Source organism: Arachis ipaensis, chromosome B10, assembly GCF_059453495.1.
Source record: "Arachis ipaensis isolate K30076 ecotype BB chromosome B10, ASM5945349v1, whole genome shotgun sequence".
Classification (NCBI taxonomy): domain Eukaryota; kingdom Viridiplantae; phylum Streptophyta; class Magnoliopsida; order Fabales; family Fabaceae; genus Arachis; species Arachis ipaensis.
This window is the reverse complement of record NC_142435.1, coordinates 82,655,965-82,678,237: the sequence shown is the minus strand read 5'-3', so window position 1 is coordinate 82,678,237 and position 22,273 is coordinate 82,655,965. Positions and strand designations below refer to the sequence as shown.

Here is a 22,273-nt window from a genome sequence, read left to right as displayed (position 1 = left end):
AGGAAGCACTTATTCAAGTGCTAAGGACACATAAGACAGCTCTTGGGTGGTCCATAGGTGACCTTAAGGGCATAAGCCCAGCTAGATGCATGCACAAAATCTTATTGGAGGATAATGCTAAACCGGTGGTTCAATCACTGAGGCGGCTAAATCCAGCCATGAAGGAAGTGGTGCAGAAAGAGGTCACCAAATTACTGGAGGCTGGGATTATTTATCCTATTTCTGACAGCCCCTGGGTGAGCCCTGTCCAAGTTGTCCCCAAAAAGGGAGGCATGACAGTGGTTCATAATGAAAAGAATGAACTGGTTCCTACAAGAACAGTTACAGGGTGGCGCATGTGTATTGACTACAGAAGGCTCAATACAGCCACCAGAAAGGATCATTTTCCTTTACCATTCATAGACCAGATGCTAGAAAGATTGGCAGGTCATGATTATTACTGCTTTTTGAATGGCTACTCAGGCTATAACCAGATTGCAGTAGATCCCCAGGATCAAGAGAAATCAGCATTCACATGTCCATCTGGAGTGTTTGCTTATAGAAGGATGCCATTTGGGCTGTGTAATGCGCTTACAACCTTCCAGAGATGCATGCTCTCTATTTTCTCTGATATGGTGGAAAAATTTATGGAAGTCTTCATGGATGACTTCTCAGTATATGGAGACTCATTCAGCTCCTGTCTTTATCACCTGAAACTTGTTATGAAAAGATGCCAAGAGACCAACCTAGTTTTAAACTGGGAAAAATGTCACTTCATGGTGACTGAAGGGATTGTCCTTGGGCATAAAATTTTAAACAAGGGAATAGAGGTGGATCAAGCAAAGATAGAGGTGATTGAAAAATTACCACCACCTGCCCATGTTAAGGCAATCAGAAGCTTTTTGGGGCATGCAGGATTCTATAGAAGGTTTATAAAGGATTTTTCAAAAATTGCAAAACCTCTAAGCAATCTGCTAGCTGCTAACACGCCACTTGTGTTTGACACAGAGTGTCTACAGGCATTTGAAATGCTGAAAGCTAAGCTGGTCACAGCACCAGTTATTTCTGCACCAGACTGGACATTACCATTTGAGTTAATGTGTGATACCAGTGATCACGCCATTGGTGCAGTATTGGGACAGAGGCATGACAAGCTTCTGCACGTCATTTATTATGCTAGTCGCATTTTAAATGATGCCCAGAAAAATTACACAACCACAGAAAAAGAATTACTTGCAGTGGTTTATGCCATTGACAAGTTCAGATCATACTTAGTAGGATCAAAAGTGATTGTGTATACTGACCATGCTGCTCATAAATATCTACTCACAAAGCAGGATTCAAAACCCAGGCTCATCAGATGGGTGTTGCTTCTGCAGGAGTTTGATATAGAAATAAGAGACAGAAAAGGGACAGAGAACCAAGTGGCTGATCATCTGTCCCGGATAGAGCCAGTAGAAGGGACGTCCCTCCCTTCTCTGGAGATCTCTGAGACTTTTCCGGATGAGCATTTATTTGCCATTCAGAAAACACCATGGTTTGCCGATATTGCAAACTATAAAGCTGCAAGGTTCATACCCAAAGAGTACAACAGGCAACAAAAGAAAAAATTAATTACTGATGCAAAGTACTACCTGTGGGATGAACCCTATCTCTTTAAGAGGTGTGCAGATGGAATAATCCGAAGATGTGTGCCTAGAGAAGAAGCACAGAGGATCCTATGGCATTGCCATGGATCACAATATGGAGGCCATTTCGGAGGTGAGCGAACAGCCACCAAGGTCCTCCAATGTGGCTTCTATTGGCCCACACTCTATAAAGATTCCCGAGAGTTTGTACGTAACTGTGACAGTTGCCAAAGAGCTGGTAATCTGCCTCATGGTTACGCCATGCCTCAACAAGGAATCTTGGAGATTGAGTTGTTTGACGTATGGGGAATTGACTTCATGGGACCTTTCCCACCATCATTCTCAAACACTTATATTCTGGTGGCAGTTGACTATGTATCAAAATGGGTTGAGGCCATTGCCACACCCACCAATGATACTAAAATAGTGCTGAAGTTCCTCCAGAAATATATTTTCAGCAGGTTTGGGGTCCCTAGAGTACTAATCAGTGATGGGGGCACTCACTTCTGCAACAAACAGCTTTACTCTGCCATGGTCTGGTATGGGATTCTCCACAAGGTGGCGACTCCATATCATCCACAGACTATAATGGACAAGCTAAAGTCTCTAACAGAGAGCTAAAAAGAATCCTAGAGCGGACTATAAATACCCGTAGAAAGGATTGGGCAAGAAGCTTGGATGATGCTCTGTGGGCATACAAAACAGCATTCAAGACTTCTATAGGGACCTCTCCATACCATCTGGTCTATGGTAAAGCATGTCACCTGCCCGTGGAACTGGAACATAAAGCCTACTGGGCAACCAAATTCTTGAACTTTGATGCAAAATTAGCAGGAGAAAAAAGATTGCTCCAGCTAAATGAGCTAGAGGAATTCAGATTCACTGCTTTCGAAAATGCCAAGCTTTATAAAGAAAAATAAAAAAAGTGGCATGACGGAAAGCTGTCATCTAGAATCATTGAACCAGGACAAAAGGTTCTGTTGTTCAACTCTAGGCTCAGGCTATTCCCCGGGAAACTGAAATCCCGGTGGAGGGGACCATATGTGATTACAAGTGTATCACCATATGGTTATATGGAGCTTCAGGATATTGATTCTGATAAGAAGTTCATTGTCAATAGACAGAGAATCAAGCACTATCTTGAAGGCAACGTTGAGCAAGAGTGCTCAAGGCTGAAGCTAGATTAAAAGCTCAGCAAGGTCCAGCTAAAGACAATAAAGAAGCGCTTGCTGGGAGGCAACCCAGCCATGGGGCATCAATCCTCTAAAAATTTTGCCCTATTTTTATTTTTATTTGTTTATATAGAGTTCATTGATAACAAGGTAAAGAATCAATTGCATAAGTTCACAGGGTTACAGAAGGAATCTGCACACAAAACAGAGAAAAAGAGCTCACTGGCAAGAAAACGCCAGTAAGAGCCTATTTTGGGCGTTCAGCGCCCAAAATGGGCAGCCAGTGGGCGCTGAATGCCAGTAAGGATATCAATCTGGCGTTCAACGCCAGAAAAGGGCAACAACTGGGCGTTGAACGCCCAGGAGAACAGCATTTGGGCGTTGAACGCCCAAAACAGGCAGTGTTTGGGCGTTCAAATGCCAGGATGATGGGGAGGAGGTAAATTCATTCTTTCTTCATATTTTTCATTTTAATTCTAATTTTCATGTTTCAATTCATGATTTCTTACATAAACATGTTAAGAACCCTGATTTCTAAAATTCCTAATTTTCAAAAATCCTACTTTAAAAATATCAAATGTATCTTAATCCATAAGCACAAACCCTCTTTTGCAAATTCAATCCAATTCTTTTTCAAATTTTCAAAACAAATCTATTTTTTTCAACTAATATCTTTTTCAAATCTCCACATTATCTTTTTCAAAATCTAGATTTATCTTTTTCAAAAAAATTTTCATATCTTTTCAATTTTAAACTATATCCTCTCTTATCATATCTTCTATCTTATCTTTTCTAATGCAATCTTTTTATCATATCTTTTCAAAATTTTCGAACCCACCCCCCTACCTTTATATATGGGTTCGGCCTCCACCCTCCTCCATCAACAATTGCACCTAGCTCTCCTTCTATCCCTCTCCTTTCTTTTCTTTTGCTTGAGGACAAGCAAACCTCTAAGTTTGGTGTGTTTATCCGTGATCACTAAGAGCATGGCTCCTAAGGGAAAACAACCCACTTCAAGAGGCAAGAAAGAGAGCGTTCCAAAACCACTTTGGAATCAAGGGAAGTTCTTATCTAAAGAACATGCAGACCATTATTACAAAATAATGGGTCTAAGATCAGTGATCCCGGAAGTTAGATTCAATCTGAAAGAAGACGAATATCCGGAGATCCAGGAGCAAATTCGAATCAGGAACTGGGAGGTCCTAGCTAATCCTGAGACGAAAGTGGGAAGGAATATGGTCCAGGAGTTCTATGCTAAAATGTGGCAGACTGACAAGCAAAAACTATCTGGAACTGCTTTCTATGAATATCGGACCATGGTCAGAGGAAAGATTGTTCATACCATCCCTGACAAGATCAGAGAGATCTTAAAGCTACCTCAGCTGAAAGATGATCCAGACTCTTTCAACAGGAGAATGATGAGAACAGACAAGGGCCTGGATAAGATTCTAGAGGATATATGTATCCCTGGAGCAAGGTGGACCACTAGCACGAAGGGTGTCCCAAATCAACTCAAAAGGGAAGATCTCAAACCAGTCGCCCGAGGATGGCTGGACTTCATTGGGCATTCTCTGCTGCCCACTAGCAACCGTTCTGAAGTCACTGTTAAAAGAGCAGTGATGATCCATTGCATCATGATGGGAAAAGAAGTGGAAGTTCATCAACTGATTTCAACTGAATTCTACAAAATTGCCAATAAAAATTCTAAAGAGGCCAGGTTGGTTTACCCAAGCTTGATTTCTCTGCTCTGCAAGGACGCTGGAGTAAGGATAGGAATAACTGAGTATATCGCAATTGAGAAACCAATCACCAAAGCATCAATGGAAAAACAACAAGCACAGGATGACCCCATCAAGAAGAAAACACAGGAATTTCTCCCAGAAATCCCTCAATCTGAATACTGGGAGTATCTTGAAACATCAGTTACCAAGATGCAAGAAGCTATGGAACAACTAATAAAGGAACAGAAGGAACAAAGTCAAATTCTTACCTATTTGTTTAAAGAACAAGAGGAGCAAGGGCGTGACTTAAGGGAATTAAAGCGCCAGAAGTTATCTTTTGAAGGACCAAGCACCCCACAGATCAGAGGAACATCCACTTCCCAGAACAAAGGTTGTTAAATTCCAATTTCCGCTTTAACTCTGTGATAGTGTCATTATAGAAGTTCACCTTAGGAGTCATATAGTAGTAATTAGTATCTATTTTGATTTTATCTCCAATTAAGCCATAGTTTATTTCTCTCATCATCAGCAAACATGAATAAAATAGTAGATTTTTTGAATAAGAGGCAATAAAATTTCGAGTTCTTAATAAGAGAAATTCTAATTAGTTACATGTGGTGGCAATACTTTCTGTCTTCTGAATGAATGCTTGAACAGTGCATATGTCTTTTGAATTTATTGTTTAAGACTGTTAAATATGTTGGCTCTTGAAAGAATGATGAACATGAGACATGTTATTGATAATCTGAAAAATCATAAAAATGATTCTTGAAGCAAGAAAAAGCAGCAAAAAAAAAAGCCAATAGCCCTTAAAACCAAAAGGCAAGGGTAATAAAAAGGATCCCAAGGCTTTGAGCATCAGTGGATAGGAGGGCCTAAGGTAATAAAATCCTGGCCTAAGCGGCTAAACCGAGCTGTCCCTAACCATGTGCTTGTGGCGTGAAGGTGTCAAGTGAAAACTTGAGACTGAGCGGTTAAAGTCAAGGTCCAAAGCAGAAAGAAGAGTGTGCTTAAGAACTCTGGACACCTCTAATTGGAGACTTTAGCAAAGCTGAGTCACAATCTAAAAGGTTCACCCAATTATGTGTCTGTGGCATTTATGTATCCGGGGGTAATACTGGAAAACAAAGTGCTTAGGGCGACGGCCAAGACTCATGAAATAGCTATGTTCAAGAATCATCATACTGAAATAGGAGAATCAATAATACTATCTGAATTCTAAGTTCCTATAGATGCCAATCACTCTGAGCTTCAATGGATAAAGTGAGATGCCAAAATTGTTTAGAAGCAAAAAGCTACTAGTCCCGCTCATCTGATTAGAATCTGAGCTTCACTCAAAAACTCTGAGATATTATTGCTTCTCAACCTATTAGTCTTCTATTTTATTTGTCTAGTTGCTTGAGGACAAGCAACAGTTTAAGTTTGGTGTTGTGATGAGCGGATATTTTATACGCTTTTTGGGGTTAATTTCATATAGTTTTTAGTATATTCCAGTTATTTTTTAGTTTATTTCCATTAGTTTTTAGGAAAAATTCATATTTCTGGACTTTACTATGAGTTTTGTGTTTTTCTGTAATTTTAGGTATTTTTCTGGCTGAAATTGACGGAGCTGAGCAAAAATCTGATTCAGGCTGAAAAAGGACTGCTGATGCTGTTGGATTCTGACCTCCCTGCACTCAAAGTCGATTTTCTGGAGCTACAGAACTCGAAATGGAGCGCTTCCAATTGCGTTGGAAAATAGACATCCAGGGATTTCCAGCAATATATAATTGTGCATACTTTGCTCGAGGATAGATGACGTAAACTGGCGTTCAACACTAGTTCTCTGCCCAATTCTGGCGTCCAGCGCCAGAAAAGGATTAAAAGTTGGAGTTCAACGCCAGAAATGGATCCAAAACTGGCGTTGAATGCCCAAAACAGCCTTATGCACGTGAATTATTTAAGTCTCAGTCCCAGCACACACCAAGTGGGCCCCAGAAGTGGATCTCTGCACCATCTGTCATAGTCTACTCACTTTTTGTAAACCTAGGCTACTAGTTTAGTATTTAAACAACTTTTAGAATATTATTTTGCATCTCATGACATTTTAGATCTGAACTTTGTACTCTTTGACAGCATGAGTCTCTAAACTCCATTGTTGGGGGTGAGGAGCTCTGCTGTGACTCGATGAATTAATGCAAGTATTTCTGTTTTCCATTCAAACATGCGTGTTCCTATCTAAGATATCCATTCACGCCTAACTATGGAGAAGGTGATGATCAGTGACACTCATCACCTTCCTCAATCCATGAAAATGTGTCTGACAATCACCTCCGTTCTACATCAGATTGAATGAATATCTCTTAGATTCCTTAATCAGAATCTCCGTGGTATAAGCTAGATTGATGGCGGCATTAATGAGAATCCAGAAAGTCTAAACCTTGTATGTGGTATTCCGAGTAGGATTCTGGGATTGGATGACTGTGACGAGCTTCAAACTCGCGAGTGCTGGGCGTAGTGATAGACGCAAAAGGATAGTAAATCCTATTCCGGTACAACTGAGAACCTGCAGATGATTAGCTGTGCGGTGACAGCGCACCTGGACCCTTTTCACTAGAAGGATGGATGGTAGCCATTGACAACGGTGATCTACCTACACACAGCTTGCCATAGAAGGACGTGCGTGCATGAATCAGAAGACAGAGGAAAGCAGAGATTCAGAAGACAAAGCATCTCCAAAACTCCAACACATTCTCCATTACTGCATAACAAGTAACCTTTAATCCATACTCTCTTGTTTATTCGCAATTCAACTGATAAATAACATTGACTTCCCGACTGAGAATTGCAAGATAACCATAGATTGCTTCAAACCAACAATCTCCGTAGGATTCGACCCTTACTCACGTAAGGTATTACTTGGACGACCCAGTGCACTTGCTGGTTAGTAGTACGAGTTGTGAAAAGTGTGATTCACAATTCGTGCACCAGTAGGGTTTGTGTATTAGGGGTTGGGTTTGGAAGGGAAAGGATTTCAATTTGAATTGTGAGGTGGGTGTTATGGGGAAGAGTGGTGGAGGTGATTGGTGAGGAGTATTTGAGGAAGGGTGTTTTGGGAAGTTGTGAAGAAGATAGAGAGAGAGAGTTGAGGTAGGTGGGGATCCTGTTGGGTCCACAGATCCTGAGGTGTCAAGGATTTCTCATCCCTGCACCATTTTGGCGTGTAAACGCCCCTTTGAGTGCCAATCCTGGCATTAAACGCCAGGTTGCTGCCCATTTCTGGCGTTTAACGCCAGCTTTTCTTCCCTTTCTGGCATTAAACGCCAGCTTGATTCCGTTTTCTGGCGTTAAACGCTAGTCTGGTGCCCTTTTCTGGTGTTAAATGCCCAGAATGGTGCCAGACTGGGCGTTTAACACCCATTCGGCTACCCTTACTGGCGTTTAAACGCCAGTAAGCTCCTCCTCCAGAGTGTGCTATTTTTAATGCTATTTTTGATTTTGCTTTGATTTTTGCAGTTGTTTTTATGACTCCACATGATCATCAACCTAAGGAAAACATAAAATAACAATAGAAATTTAACATAGAAAAGTAAAAATTGGGTTGCCTCCCAATAAGCGCTTCTTTAATGTCAATATATTGACAGTGGGCTCTCATGGAGCCTCACAGATACTCAAAGCATGATGATGGCCTCCCAACACCAAACTTAGAGTTTGAATGTAGGGGCTCTGTTTGACTCTGCATTGAGAGAAACTTGTCATGCTTTTTCTCCATGTGTACAGAAGGAGATTCTTTAGCTTTAAAAACAAGGTAGTCCTCATTCACTTGAAGGACCAACTCTCCTCTGTCAACATCAATCACAGCTTTTTGCTGTGGCTAGGAAGGGTCTGCCAAGGATGATGGATTCATCTTTATTATTCCCAGTGTCCAGGCTTATGAAGTCAGTAGGGATGTAAAAGCCTTCAACTTTCGCTAAGACATCCTCTACAAGTCCATAAGCCTGTTTCCTTGAATTGTTTGCCATCTGTAGTGAGATTTTAGCCGCTTGTACCTCAAGGATCCCTAGTTTCTCTATTACAGAGAGGGGCATGAGGTTTATACTTGACCCAAGGTCACACAGAGCCTTTTCAAAGGTCATGGTGCCTATGGTACAAGGTATTAAGAACTTTCCAGGATCCAGTTTCTTCTGAGGTAATGTCTGCCTAATCAAGTCATTCAGTTCATTGGTGAACAACGGGGGTTCATCCTCCCAAGTCTCATTACCAAATAACTTGGCATTCAGCTTCATGATTGCTCCAAGGTACTTAGCAACTTGCTCTTCAGTAATATCTTCATCCTCTTCAGAGGAAGAATACTCATCAGAGCTCATGAATGGCAGAAGTAGGTTCAATAGAATCTCTATGGTCTCTGTATGAGCCTCAGATTCCTTTGGTTCCTCATTAGGGAACTCCTTGGAGGCCAGTGGACGTCCATTGAGGTCTTCCTTACTGGAAATCACTGCCTTTCCCTCCTCCATGCATTCGGCCATGTTGGTTATATTTATGGCCTTGCACTCTCTTTTTGGATTTTCTTCTGTATTTCTTGAGAGAGTGCTAGGAGGAGTTTCAGTAATTCTCTTACTCAGCTGACCCACTTGTGCCTCCAAATTTCTAATTGAGGATCTTGTTTCATTCATGAAACTTAGTGTGGTCTTAGATAGATCAGAGACTATGGTAGCTAGGCCAGAATGACTCTGCTCAGAGTTCTCAATTTGTTGCTGAGAAGATGATGGAAAAGGTTTGCTATTGCTAAACCTATTTCCGCCACCATTATTGTTGTTGAAGCCCTGTTGAGGCTTCAGTTGGTCCTTCCATGAGAGATTTGGATGATTTCTCCATCAAGGATTATAGGTGTTTCCATAGGGTTCTCCCATGTAATTCACCTCTTCCATTGCAGGGTTCTCAGGATCATAAGCTTCTTCTTCAGAAGATGCTTTTTTATTACTGCTAGATGCAGCTTGCATTCCAATCAGACTCTGAGAAATCATATTGACTTGCTGAGTCAATATTTTATTCTGAGCTAATATTGCATTCAGAGTATCAATCTCAAGAACTCCTTTCTTCTGAGTTGTCCCATTATTCATAGGATTCCTTTCAGAAGTATACATAAACTGGTTATTTGCAACCAGTAGAGTTGTCCAATGACATCTTGGACAGTTCAGACAGACCATCATATGAATATGCATATGATGCTCCATTCTGAAAGCATGCCAGAAGGACACCTTCTGATCAATTGCTTGTATCTTTCCCAAGCTTCATAGAGGGATTCACCTTCCTTCTGTCTGAAGGTCTAGACCTCCACTCTAAGCTTACTCAATTTTTTAGGCGGAAAGAACTTTGTCAAGAAGGCATTGACCAGCTTTTCCCAAGAGTTCAGGCTTTCTTTAGGTTGTGAGTTGGTATGCAAAATCGTGATCGTTCATTCCTTGGCAACGGCATCAAAAACTTAATACGCACGTTCATAATTTTAGTTCTTTGGCACAACTTCGCACAACTAACCAGCAAGTGCATTGGGTCGTCCAAGTATTAAACCTTACGTGAGTAAGGGTCGATCCCACGGAGATTGTCGGCTTGAAACAAGCTATGGTCATCTTGCAAATCTCAGTCAGGCAGATTCATATGGTTATGGATATTTGATAATTAAAATATAATTAAAATATAAAACAGCATAGAGATACTTATGTAATTCATTGGTGAGTATTTCAGATAAGCGTATAGAGATGCTTTTGTTCCTTCTGAATCTCTGCTTTCCTGCTGTCTTCATCCAATCATTCCTACTCCTTTCCATGGCAAGCTTTATGTAGGGCATCACTGTTGTCAATGGCTACATCCCGTCCTCTCAATGAAAATGGTCCAAAATGTGCTGTCACCACATGGCTAATCATCTGTCGGTTCTCGATCATACTGAAATAGGATTCAGTAATCCTTTTGCGTCTGTCACTACGCCCAGCACTCGCGAGTTTGAAGCTCGTCACAGCCATCCCTTCCCAGATCCTACTCGGAATACCACAGACAAGGTTTAGACTTTCCGGATCCCAAGAATGGCCGCCAATATTTCTAGCCTATACCACGAAGACTCTGATCTCACGATCAGGAAGCTAAGAGATATACATTCAAGCTTGTTTGCATGTCGAACGGAAGTGTTTGTCAGGCATGCGTTCATAAGTGAGAATGATGATGAGCGTCACATAATCATCACATTCATCATGTTCTTGTGTGCGAATGAATATCTTAGAGAAGAAATAGGCTTGAGTTGAATAGAAAAACAATAGTACTTTGCATTAATTCATGAGGAATAGCAGAGCTCCACACCTTAATCTATGGTGTGTAGAAACTCTACCGTTGAAAATACATAAGTGATAATGGTCCAAGCACGGCCGTGAGGCCAACCTCCAGGTCTAAGGAAAAACGTTCTAAAGATGTGAAATAAATCACTAAAAGTAGTTTTTATACTAAACTAGTAACTAGGGTTTACAGAAATGAGTAAATGATGTAGAAATCCACTTCTGGCGTTTAACTCTGCTTTGCAACCTGTTTCTTGCCTTTAACTCCAGAATAGGAAAGAAAGCTGGCATTGAACGCCAGTTTGAGTCACCTAAACTCGGGCAAAGTATAAACTATTATATATTGCTGCAAAGCCCTGGATGTCTACTTTTCAACACAATTGAGAGCGCACCATTTGGACTCTTGTAGCTCCAGAAAATCCACTTTGAGTGCAGGGAGGTCTGAATCCAACAGCATCTGCAGTCCTTCTTCAGACTATGAATCTGATTTTTGCTCAAGTCCCTCAATTTCAGCCAGAAAATACCTGAAATCACAAAAAAACACACAAACTCATAGTAAAGGCCAGAAATGTGATTTTTATTTAAAAACTAATAAAAATATACTAAAAACTAACTAAATCATACTAAAAACTATGTAAAAACACTGCCAAAAAGCGTATAAATTATCCGCTCATCACAACACCAAACTTAAATTGTTGCTTGTCCCCAAGCAACTGAAAATCAAATAGGATAAAAAGAAGAGAATATACTATAAATTCCAAAATATCAATGAAACTTAGCTCCAATCAGATGAGCGGATCTAGTAGCTTTTTGCCTCTTGAATAGTTTTGGCATCTCACTTTATCCATTGAAGTTCAGAATGATTGGCATCTATAGGAACTTAGATTTCAGATAGTGTTATTGATTCTCCTAGTTTAATATGTTGATTCTTGAACATAGCTACTTTATGAGTCTTGGCCGTCGCCCTAAGCACTCTATTTTCCAGTATTACCACCGGATACATACATGCCACAGACACATAACTGGGTGAACCTTTTCAGATTGTGACTCAGCTTTGCTAAAGTCCCCAATTAGAGGTGTCCAGGGTTCTTAAGCACACTCTTTTTTTGCTTTGGACCTTGACTTTAACCGCTTAGTCTCAAGTTTTCAATTGACACCTTCACGCCACAAGCACATGGTTAGGGACAGCTTGGTTTAGCCGCTTAGGCCAGGATTTTATTCCTTTAGGCCCTCCTATCCACTGATGCTCAAAGCCTTGGATCCTTTTTATTACCCTTGCCTTTTGGTTTTAAGGGCTATTGGCTTTTTGCTCTTGCCTTTTGGTTTAAAGAGCTTTTGGCTTTTTCTGCTTGTTTTTTCTTTTTCTTTCTCTTTTTTTTCGCCATTTTTCTTTTCTCTTTTTTTTTTTTGCAAGCTTTTGTATTCACTGCTTTTTCTTGCTTTAAGAATCAATTTTATGATTTTTCATATTATCAATAACATTTCTCCTTTTTCATCATTCTTTCAAGAGCCAACATATTTAACATTCATAAACCACAATATCAAAAGACATATGCACTGTTCAAGCATTCATTCAGAAAACAAAAAGTATTGTCACCACATCAAAATAATTAAACTAGTTTCAAGGATGAATTCGAAACCATGTACTTCTTGTTCTTTTGTTTTTAGAACAGTTTTCAATTAAGAGAGGTGATGGATTCATAGGACATTCATAGCTTTAAGACATAGACACTTAAACACTAATGATCATGTAATAAAGACACAAACATAAATAAACATGAAGCATAGTAAACGACAAAACAGGAAAATAAGAACAAGGAGATTAAGGAACGGGTCCACCTTAGTGAGGGTGGCGTCTTCCTCTTCTTGAAGAACCAATGGTGCTCTTGAGCTTCTCTATGTCTCTTTCTTGTCTTTGTTGCTCCTCCCTCATAGCTCTTTGATCTTCTCTAATCTCATGGAGGATGATAGAGTGCTCTTGGTGCTCTATTCTTAGTTGTCCCATGTTGAAACTTAATTCTCCTAGGGAAGTGTTGATTTGCTCCCAATAGTTTTGTGGAGGGAAGTGCATCCCTTGAGGCATCTCAGGGATTTCATGGTGAGAAATTTCCTCATGCTCTTGTTGAGGTCCATGATCTCTTGTTTGTTCCATCCTTTTCTTAGTGATGGGCTTGTCCTCAACAATGAGGATGTCTCCCTCTATGTCAATTCCAGCCGAATTGTAGAGGTGGAAAATGAGGTGAGGAAAGGCTAACCTTGCCAAAGTGGAAGACTTGTCAGCCACCTTGTAGAGTTCTTGAGGTATAATCTCATGAACTTCCACTTCCTTCCCAATCATGATACTATGGATCATGATGGCCCGGTCAATAGTAACTTCAGACCGGTTGCTAGTAGGAATGATTGAGCGTTGAATGAACTCCAACCATCCTCTAGCTACAGGCTTAAGGTCTAGTCTTCTCAATTGAACCGGCTTGCCTCTTGAGTCAACTTTCAATTGAGCTCCTTCCACACATATGTCCATGAGGACTTGGTCCAACCTTTGATCAAAGTTGACCCTTCTAGTGTAAGGGCGTGCATTTTCTTGCATCATTGGCAAGTTGAACGCCAACCTTACATTTTTCGGACTGAAATCTAAGTATTTCCCGCGAACCATGGTAAGCCAATTCTTTGGATTCGGGTTCACACTTTGATCATGGTTCCTAGTGATCCATGCATTTGCATATAACTCTTGAACCATTAAGATCCTGACTTGTTGAATAGGATTAGAGAGAACTTCCCATCCTCTTCTTCTAATCTCTTGTCGGATCTCCGGATATTTGCTCTTTTTGAGCTTGAAAGGGACCTCAGGGATCACTTTCTTCTTGGCCACAACTTCATTGAAGCGGTCTTGATGGACCTTTGAGATGAATCTCTCCATCTCCCATGACTCAGAGGTGGAAGCAATTGCCTTCCATTTCCTCTTTCCTGAGGTTTCTCTGGCCTTAGGTGCCATTAATGGTTATGGAAAAACAAAAAGCAATGCTTTTTCCACACCAAACTTAAAATGTTTGCTCGTCCCCGAGCAAAAAAAGAAAGAAAGAAGGAGAAGAAGAAGAAAAATGGAGGAGAGGGAGAGGGGTGTGTATTCGGCCAAGGGGTAGAAGAAAGGGTTGTGTTGGGTGAAAATGAAGAAGGAATAAGGGGTTTATATAGGAGTGGGGGGCTTTAGGGATCACCCATTAGGGTTGGGTTTGGGAGGGAAAAGAATTTGAATTTTGGAGGTAGGTGAGGTTTATGGGGAAGAGTGATTGAGGTGATTGGTGAAGGGTATTTGGGGAAGAGGGTTATGAAAAGGTGTGAAGAGAGAGAGTTAGGATAGGTGGGGATCCTGTGGGTCCACAGATCCAGTGGGGTCAAGGACTTAACATCCCTACTCCAATTAGGCGTGTAAAATGCCCTTTGTATGGAATACTGGTGTTTAACGCCAGACTGCTGCCTGTTTTTGGCGTTAAACGCCCAAATGTAGCCTATTTCTGGTGTTTAACGCCAGGTTGATGCTTGTTTCTGGCGTTAAACGCCAGCTTAGTGCTTGTTTCTGGCGTTAACCACCAGACAGATGCTTGTTTCTGGCGTTTAAATGCTAGAGTGCTCTTCCTCCATGGTGTGCTGTTTCTTCTGCTATTTTTGATTCTGTTTTTAATTTTTTAGTTGTTCTTGTGACTTTACATGATCATCAACCTAATAAAACACGAAATAACAATAAAAATAAAATAGATATAATTAAATAACATTGGGTTGCCTCCCAACAAGCGCTTCTTTAATGTCAATAGCATGACAGTGAGCTCTCATGGAGCCTCACAGATGTTCAGAGCATTGTTGGAACCTCCCAACACCAAACTTAGAGTTTGAATGTGGGGGTTCAACACCAAACTTAGAGTTTGGTTGTGCCCTCCCAACACCAAACTTAGAGTTTGACTGTGGGGGCTTTGGTTGACTCTGCAGTGAGAGAAGCTTTTCATGCTTCCTCTCCATGGTTACAGAAGGAGATCCTTGAGTCTTAAATACAAGGTAGTCCTCATTCAGTTGAAGGAGCAACTCTCCTCTGTCCACATCAATCACAGCTCTTGCTGTGGCTAGGAAGGGTCTTCCAAGGATGATGGATTCATCCTCATCCTTCCCAGTGTCTAGGATTATGAAATCAGCAGGGATGTAAAGGCCTTCAACCTTTACTAACACGTCCTCTACTAGTCCATAAGCCTATTTTCTTAAGTTGTCTGCCATCTCTAATGAGATTCTGGCAGCTTGCACCTAAAAGATCCCAAGTTTCTCCATTACAGAGAGTGGCATAAGGTAAATGCCTGACCCCAGGTCACACAGAGCCTTCTCAAAGGTCATGGTGCCTATGTTACAGGGAATTAGGAATTTACTAGGATCCTATTTCTTTTGAGGTAATTTCTGCGTATCCAATGCATTTAGTTCATTGGTGAGCAAGGGAGGTTCATCTCCCCAAGTCTCATTACCAAATAATTTGGCATTCAGCTTCATGATTGCACCAAGGTACTTAGCAACTTGCTCTTCAGTAATGTCTTCATCCTCTTCAGAGGATGAATACTCATCAAAGCTCATGAAGGGTAGAAGCAAGTTGAATGGAATATCTATGGTCTCTGTATGAGCCTCAGATTCCTTCAAGTACTCATTGAGGAATCCCTTAGTGTTCAGAGGATGTCCCATGAGGTCTTCCTCATTGGGATTCACGTCCTCCTCCTCCTCTCTGGGTTCGGCCACACCAAGTAAGGTTGTGGCCTTGCACTCTCTTTTTGGATTCTTTTTTGTATTGCTTGGGAGAGTACTAGGAGGAGTTTCAGTGATTCTTTTACTCAGCTGGCCCACTTGTGCCTCTAAATTTCTGATGGAGGACCTTGTTTTATTCATGAAACTTAGAGTGGCCTTAGATAGATCAGAGACTATATTTGCTAAGCTAGATGGATTATGCTCAAAATTCTCTGTCTGTTGCTGAGTGGATGATGGAAAAGGCTTGCTATTGCTAAACCTGTTTCTTCCACCATTATTAAAGCCTTGTTGAGGCTTTTGTTGATCCTTCAATGAGAAATTTGGATGATTTTTCCATGAGGGATTGTAGGTGTTTCCATAGGGTTCACCCATGTAATTCACCTCTGCTATTGCAGGGTTCTCAGGATCATAAGCTTCTTCTTCAAAAGAAGCCTCTTTAGTACTGTTGGATGCAGCTTGCAATCCATTCAGACTCTGAGAAATCATATTGACTTGCTGAGTCAATATTTTGTTCTGAGCCAATATGGCATTCAGAGCATCAATTTCAAGAACTCCCTTCCTCTGAGGCATCCCATTACTCACAGGATTCCTTTCAGAAGTGTACATGAACTGGTTATTTGCATCCATGTCAATGAGTTCCTGAGCTTCTGCAGGAATTTTCTTTAGGTGAATGGATCCACCTGTAGAATGGTCTAATGACATCTTTGATAATTCAGACAGACCATCATAGAATATATCCAGGATGGTCCATTCTGAAAGCATGTCAGAAGGACACTTTTTGGTTAGTTGCTTGTATCTCTCCCAAGCTTCATAGAGGGATTCACCTTCTTTTTGTCTGAAGGTTTGAACATCCACTCTAAGCTTGCTAAGCTTTTGAGGAGGAAAGAACTTGGCTATGAAAGTCGTGACCAGCTTATCCCAAGAGTTCAGGCTATCTTTAGGTTGAGAGTCCAACCATATTCTAGCTCTGTCTCTTACAGCAAACGGGAAAAGTATAAGCCTGTAGACCTCGGGATCAACCCCATTGGTCTTAACAGTATCAAAGATCTGCAAGAATTCAGTTAAGAACTGAAAAGGATCTTCTGATGGAAGTCCATGAAACTTGTAGTTCTGTTGCATCAGAGAAACTAATTGAGGCTTTAGCTCAAAATTGTTTGCTCCAATTGCAGGGATTGAGATGCTTCTTCCATGTAAGTTGGAATTTGGTGCAGTAAAGTCACCAAGCATCTTCCTTGCATCTTCACCATTGTTATTATTTTTGGCCATGTCTCCTTCTTTTTCGAAAATTTCTGTCAGATTTTCTCTAAAGAGTTGTGCTTTAGCTTCCCTTAGCTTCCTCTTTAGAGTTCTTTCAGGTTCAGGATCAGCTTCAACAAGAATGTTCTTATCCTTGTTCCTACTCATATGAAAAACAAGAGAACAGAAAAGAAGAGGAATCCTCTATGTCACAGTATAGAGATTCCTTTATGTGAGTAGAAGAAGAGAAGAATAGAAGAAGGAGAAGAGAAAAATAAGAAATTAAATTAAAATAAAAGGAAAATATTTTTGTTTTTATTTTAATTATTGGTTAGTAATCGAAAATTAAAAAGAGAATTAAAATAAAATTAAAATTTAAAACAATTAGTTAATTAAAAAGAATTTTGAAAAAGAGGTTAGTGGTTTTCAAAAATTGGAGAGAGAAAAGTAGTTAGTTGGTTTTGAAAAAGATGTAATTGAAATAGAAAACTTTTAAAATCAAACAAAAAGTCAAGTAGTTAATTGAAAAATATTTGAAAATCAATTTTGAAAAGATAAGAAGTTAGAAAAGATTTTGAAATTGATTTTTGAAAAAGATATGATTGAAAATCATTTTGAAAAAGATTTGACAAAGAAATTTAAAAAGATTTGATTTTGAAATTAAAGTTGATTACTTGACTAACAAGAAACTAAAAGATATGATTTTAAAATTTAAAGATTGAAACTTTTCTTAATAGGCAAGTAACAACTTGAAAAATTTTTGAATTAAAACATTAAATGTTAGTGAGATTTTTGAAAATATGAAGTAAGAATAAGAAAAAGATTTTGGAAATCAATTTGAAATTTTCGAAAATATGAAAGAAAAATGAAAAAGATTTGATTTTTGAAAAATATTTGAAAAGGATAGAATTTTTAAATTGAGAATTTGACTTGACTCATAAGAAACAATTAAATTTTAAAAAGTTTTGAAAAAGTCAACTCAAATTTTTGAAAATTTATCAGTGAATAAGGAAAATATTTTTTTTTTTGAATTTTAATGATGAGAGAGAAAAACATCAAAAAGACTCAATGCATGAAAATTTTGGATCAAAACAAATGATGCATGCAAGAACACTATGAATGTCAAGATGAACACCAAGAACACTTTGAAGATCATGATGAACATCAAGAACTTATTTTTGAAAAATTTTCAAGAAAAGAAGAACATGCAAGACACCAAACTTAGAAATTTTCAAACTTTAGACACTAACAATTTGAAAATGCACATGAAAAACAAGAAAAGACACCAACAAGAAAGATTTAACGATCAAACAAAGAAATTCATCAAGAACAACTTGAAGGTCATGAAGAACACATGCATGAATTTTCGAAAAATGCAAGAAGGTTTGAAAAATATGCAATTAACACCAAACTTACAATTTGACACAAGACTCAAACAAGAAACACAAAATTATTTTTGGTTTTATGATTTTATTAAAATTTTTTTTGGTATTTTTTTTTCGAAAATTATTTTGGGAAGAACGAAAAAGAAGAATTTTTTTTTTTGTATTTTTTGAAAATAAGAAATAAAAAGCTTAAAATTAAAATAAAATTACCTAATCTGAGCAACAAGATGAACCGTCAGTTGTCCAAACTCGAACAATCCCCGGCAACGGCGCCAAAAACATGGTGCACGAAATCGTGATCGTTCATTCCTTGGTAACGGCGTCAAAAACTTAATACGCACGTTCATAATTTTAGTTCTTTGTCACAACTTCGAACAACTAACCAGCAAGTGCACTGGGTCGTCCAAGTAATAAACCTTACGTGAGTAAGGGTCGATCCCACAGAGATTGTCGGCTTGAAGCAAGCTATGGTCATCTTGCAAATCTCGGTCAAGCAGATTTATATGGTTATGGATATTTGATAATTAAAATATAATTAAAATATAAAACAGGATAGAGATACTTATGTAATTCATTGGTGAGAACTTTAGATAAGCATATAGAGATGCTTTTGTTCCTTCTGAATCTCTGCTTTCCTGCTGTCTTCATCCAATCATTCCTACTCCTTTCCATGGCAAGCTTTATGTAGGGCATCACCGTTGTCAATGGCTACATCCCGTCCTCTCAGTGAAAATGGTCCAAAATGCGCTGTCACCGCACGGCTAATCATCTGTCGGTTCTCGATCATACTGGAATAGGATTCAGTAATCCTTTTGCGTCTGTCACTACGCCCAGCACTCGCGAGTTTGAAGCTCGTCACAGCCATCCCTTCACAGATCCTACTCGGAATACCACAGACAAGGTTTAGACTTTCCGGATCTCAAGAATGGCTGCCAATATTTCTAGCCTATACCACGAAGACTCTGATCTCACGATCAGGAAGCTAAGAGATATACATTCAAGCTTGTTTGCATGTCGAACAGAAGTGTTTGTCAGGCACGCGTTCATAAGTGAGAATGATGATGAGCGTCACATAATCATCACATTCATCATGTTCTTGTGTGCGAATGAATATCTTAAAGAAGAAATAGGCTTGAGTTGAATAGAAAAACAATTGTACTTTGCATTAATTCATGAGGAACAGCAGAGCTCCACACCTTAATCTATGGTGTGTAGAAACTCTACCATTGAAAATACATAAGTGATAATGGTCCAGGCATGGCCGTGAGGCCAGCCTCCAAGTCTAAGGAAAAACATTCCAAAGATGTGAAATAAATCACTAAAAGTAGTATTTATACTAAACTATTAACTAGGGTTTACAGAAATGAGTAAAAGATGCAGAAATCCACTTCCAGGCCCACTTGGTATGTGCTTGGGCTGAGCATTGAAGCTTTCATGTGTAGAGGTCTTCCTTGGAGCTAAACGCCAGTTTGTAACCTATTTCTGGCATTTAACTCTGCTTTGCAACCTGTTTCTGGCGTTTAACTCCATAATAGGGCAGAAAGCTGGCGTTGAATGCCAGTTTGCGTCGTCTAAACTCGGGCAAAGTATGGACTATTATATATTTCTGGAAAGCCTGGATGTCTACTTTCCAACGCGATTGGGAGCGTGCCATTTGGACTCTTGTAGCTTTAGAAAATCCACTTTGAGTGTAGGGAGGTCAGAATCCAACAGCATCTGCAGTCCTTCTTCAGCCTCTGAATCTGATTTTTGCTCAAGTCCCTCAATTTCAGCCAGAAAATACCTGAAATCACAGAAAAACATACAAACTCATCGTAAAGTCCAGAAATGTGATTTTTATTTAAAAACTAATAAAAATATACTAAAAACTAACTAAATCATACTAAAACTATGTAAAAACACTGCCAAAAAGCGTATAAATTATCCGCTCATCATGAGTCCAACCATGTCCTAGCTCTGTCTCTTACAGCAAACGGGAAAAGCATAAGTCTGTAGACCTCAAGGTCAACACCATGGGTCTTAACAGTGTCACAGATTTGAAAGAATTTAGCTAAAAACTTATGAGGATCTTCCAATGGAGGTCCATGATACTTGCAATTCTGCTGCATTAGAATTTAGAGAAACTAATTGAGGCTTAAGCTCAAAGTTGTTTGCTCCAATTGCAGGAATTGAAATGCTCCTTCCACAGAAGTCAGAAGAGGGTGCAATAAAGTCACCAAGCATCTTCCTTGCATTGTTGGCATTGTTGTTATTTTCGGCTGCCATGTCTTCTTCCTTTTCGAAAATTTCTGTTAGGTCCTCTCCAGAGAGTTGTGCTTTAGCTTCTCTTAGCTTCCTCTTCAAGGTCCTTTCAGGTTCAGGATCAGCTTCAACAAGAATGCCTTTGTCCTTGTTCCTGCTCATAAGAAAGAGAAGAGAACAAGAAAGTATGGAATCCTCTATGTCACAGTATAGAGATTCCTTGAGGTGTCAGAGGAAAACAGGAATAGAGGGATGAGGTAGGTAGATAAGAATTCGAACATCTGAAGAAGGAGAGAGAGTCCGAATTGCTAATTGAGGAGGAGTGTTAGTCCTTAAATAGAAGAAGGTGAGGAAGGGGAAAAATTTTCGAAAATTGGAGAGAGAAAAGTAGTTAGGTGGTTTTGAAAAAGATATGATTGAAATAGAAAACTTTTAAAATCAAACAAAAAGTTAAGTAGTTAATTGAAAAAGATTTAAAAATCAAATTTTAAAAAGATAAGAAGTTAGAAAGAGATTTTGACATTAAAATTTGAAAAAGATATGATTGAAAAGTTATTTTGAAAAGGATTTAAATTGGAAATTAAAAATATTTGATTTTTGAAATTAAAGTTGATTGCTTGACTAACAAGAAATTAAAAGATATGATTCTAGAATTTAATGTTTTATCCTTTCTTAATAGGCAAGTAACAACTTAAAATTTTTTTGAATTAAATCATTAATTGGTATGGAAAATGTAACAACCCGGATTTCGCCAGAAGAATAGTAAAGGGAATACCTCTTCTGTATCAACAAGTATCTCGATCCTCATTGTCATTATGTCATCCTTAAGCTAGAACCTTTTCCGAGGCAAGCTCGATAACACGGTCACGAAGAACCTAGTTTTTGAACCGTATCAGTTGGCAGTTTTGATTCTGATTTTCGTAAATAGTCTCTGTTTGACGAACCGGACTCGATTCATGAGAGGAGAGAGATAATAGTATAATATTATCATTATATTAGTATTTGAAGCTTCTTGAATAATATTATAACGTTACCTGGTCTGTTTTAGTTAAAAACAGGAAATCGGTTTAACCGGGTTCACAGTTTACTGGTGCAGCATAGCACCGGCACTCTCTGATGACTTTAGCAATGCTAAGGCCTCATTATACATGTTTTATTCTCATAATAAATATGTTACTAGTGTCATTTATGCTAGTAGCTCAGAAAATAATTTTTAGAGATGTTTTTACGAGTGTTCCGATACACCTAGTTTTAGTAGTTGTACACCAGAGATATTTGAATATTATTTTAATCCACCTCCAAGCCAACCAATCACAACTCACCCTACACCCCCAAGACATCCAAGGCTGTCTCATTTCTTCATTTTGGCCGAAAATAACAAGAGAGAAAAGAGAGAAACTTTCATGAACACTTAATCTTCAAAGCTTGATTTCTTCTGAACTAAAACTCAAATCAAAACTCTGATTTCACCAAAATGATCCTCTCTTCTTCCTCTACATAACCATGTGACTTATAAAGGCTGGAAATAAGGTTAGATGGCTGTCTCCCTCCCTCTTCAATTCGGTTTTCAAGGAAAACCATGCAAAATATGTGTTTTCTTGATGTTTTTCCTTAGAAATCATGCTTAACTTGACCTGAGGGCCAAGAAACATTAATTTTCAGCAAGTCTAAGGTGAGATATCTCTTCCTAACGTGCTGAGGGAGATTTGGTCAGTTGAGAGTTTGTGGATTTAAAGTTGTTCTTGATGTGTTTTAGGAGGAAAAAGTGCTTTAAGAACACTTTAAAGAGTAACCGAATTTGGAGCAGCAAATCAAGGTAGGGTGTCACGAAATTAATCTTGA

At 39.1% G+C, this 22,273-nt stretch overlaps 1 protein-coding gene and 2 non-coding genes across 3 annotated transcripts in view; 2 read left to right on the top strand and 1 right to left on the bottom strand.

The window, feature by feature from the left end:
- LOC148580632 (uncharacterized) overlaps positions 1-22,273 on the bottom strand; it is a 109,605-nt gene that overhangs the window by 66,111 nt on the left and 21,221 nt on the right. The window lies entirely within an intron of this gene.
- On the top strand, positions 9,723-9,826 carry LOC148580634 (small nucleolar RNA R71). Its single transcript, XR_015899536.1, has one exon. It is a non-coding gene; the product is annotated as a small nucleolar RNA R71 (small nucleolar RNA).
- Positions 16,326-16,433, top strand: LOC148580633 (small nucleolar RNA R71). Its single transcript, XR_015896257.1, has one exon. It is a non-coding gene; the product is annotated as a small nucleolar RNA R71 (small nucleolar RNA).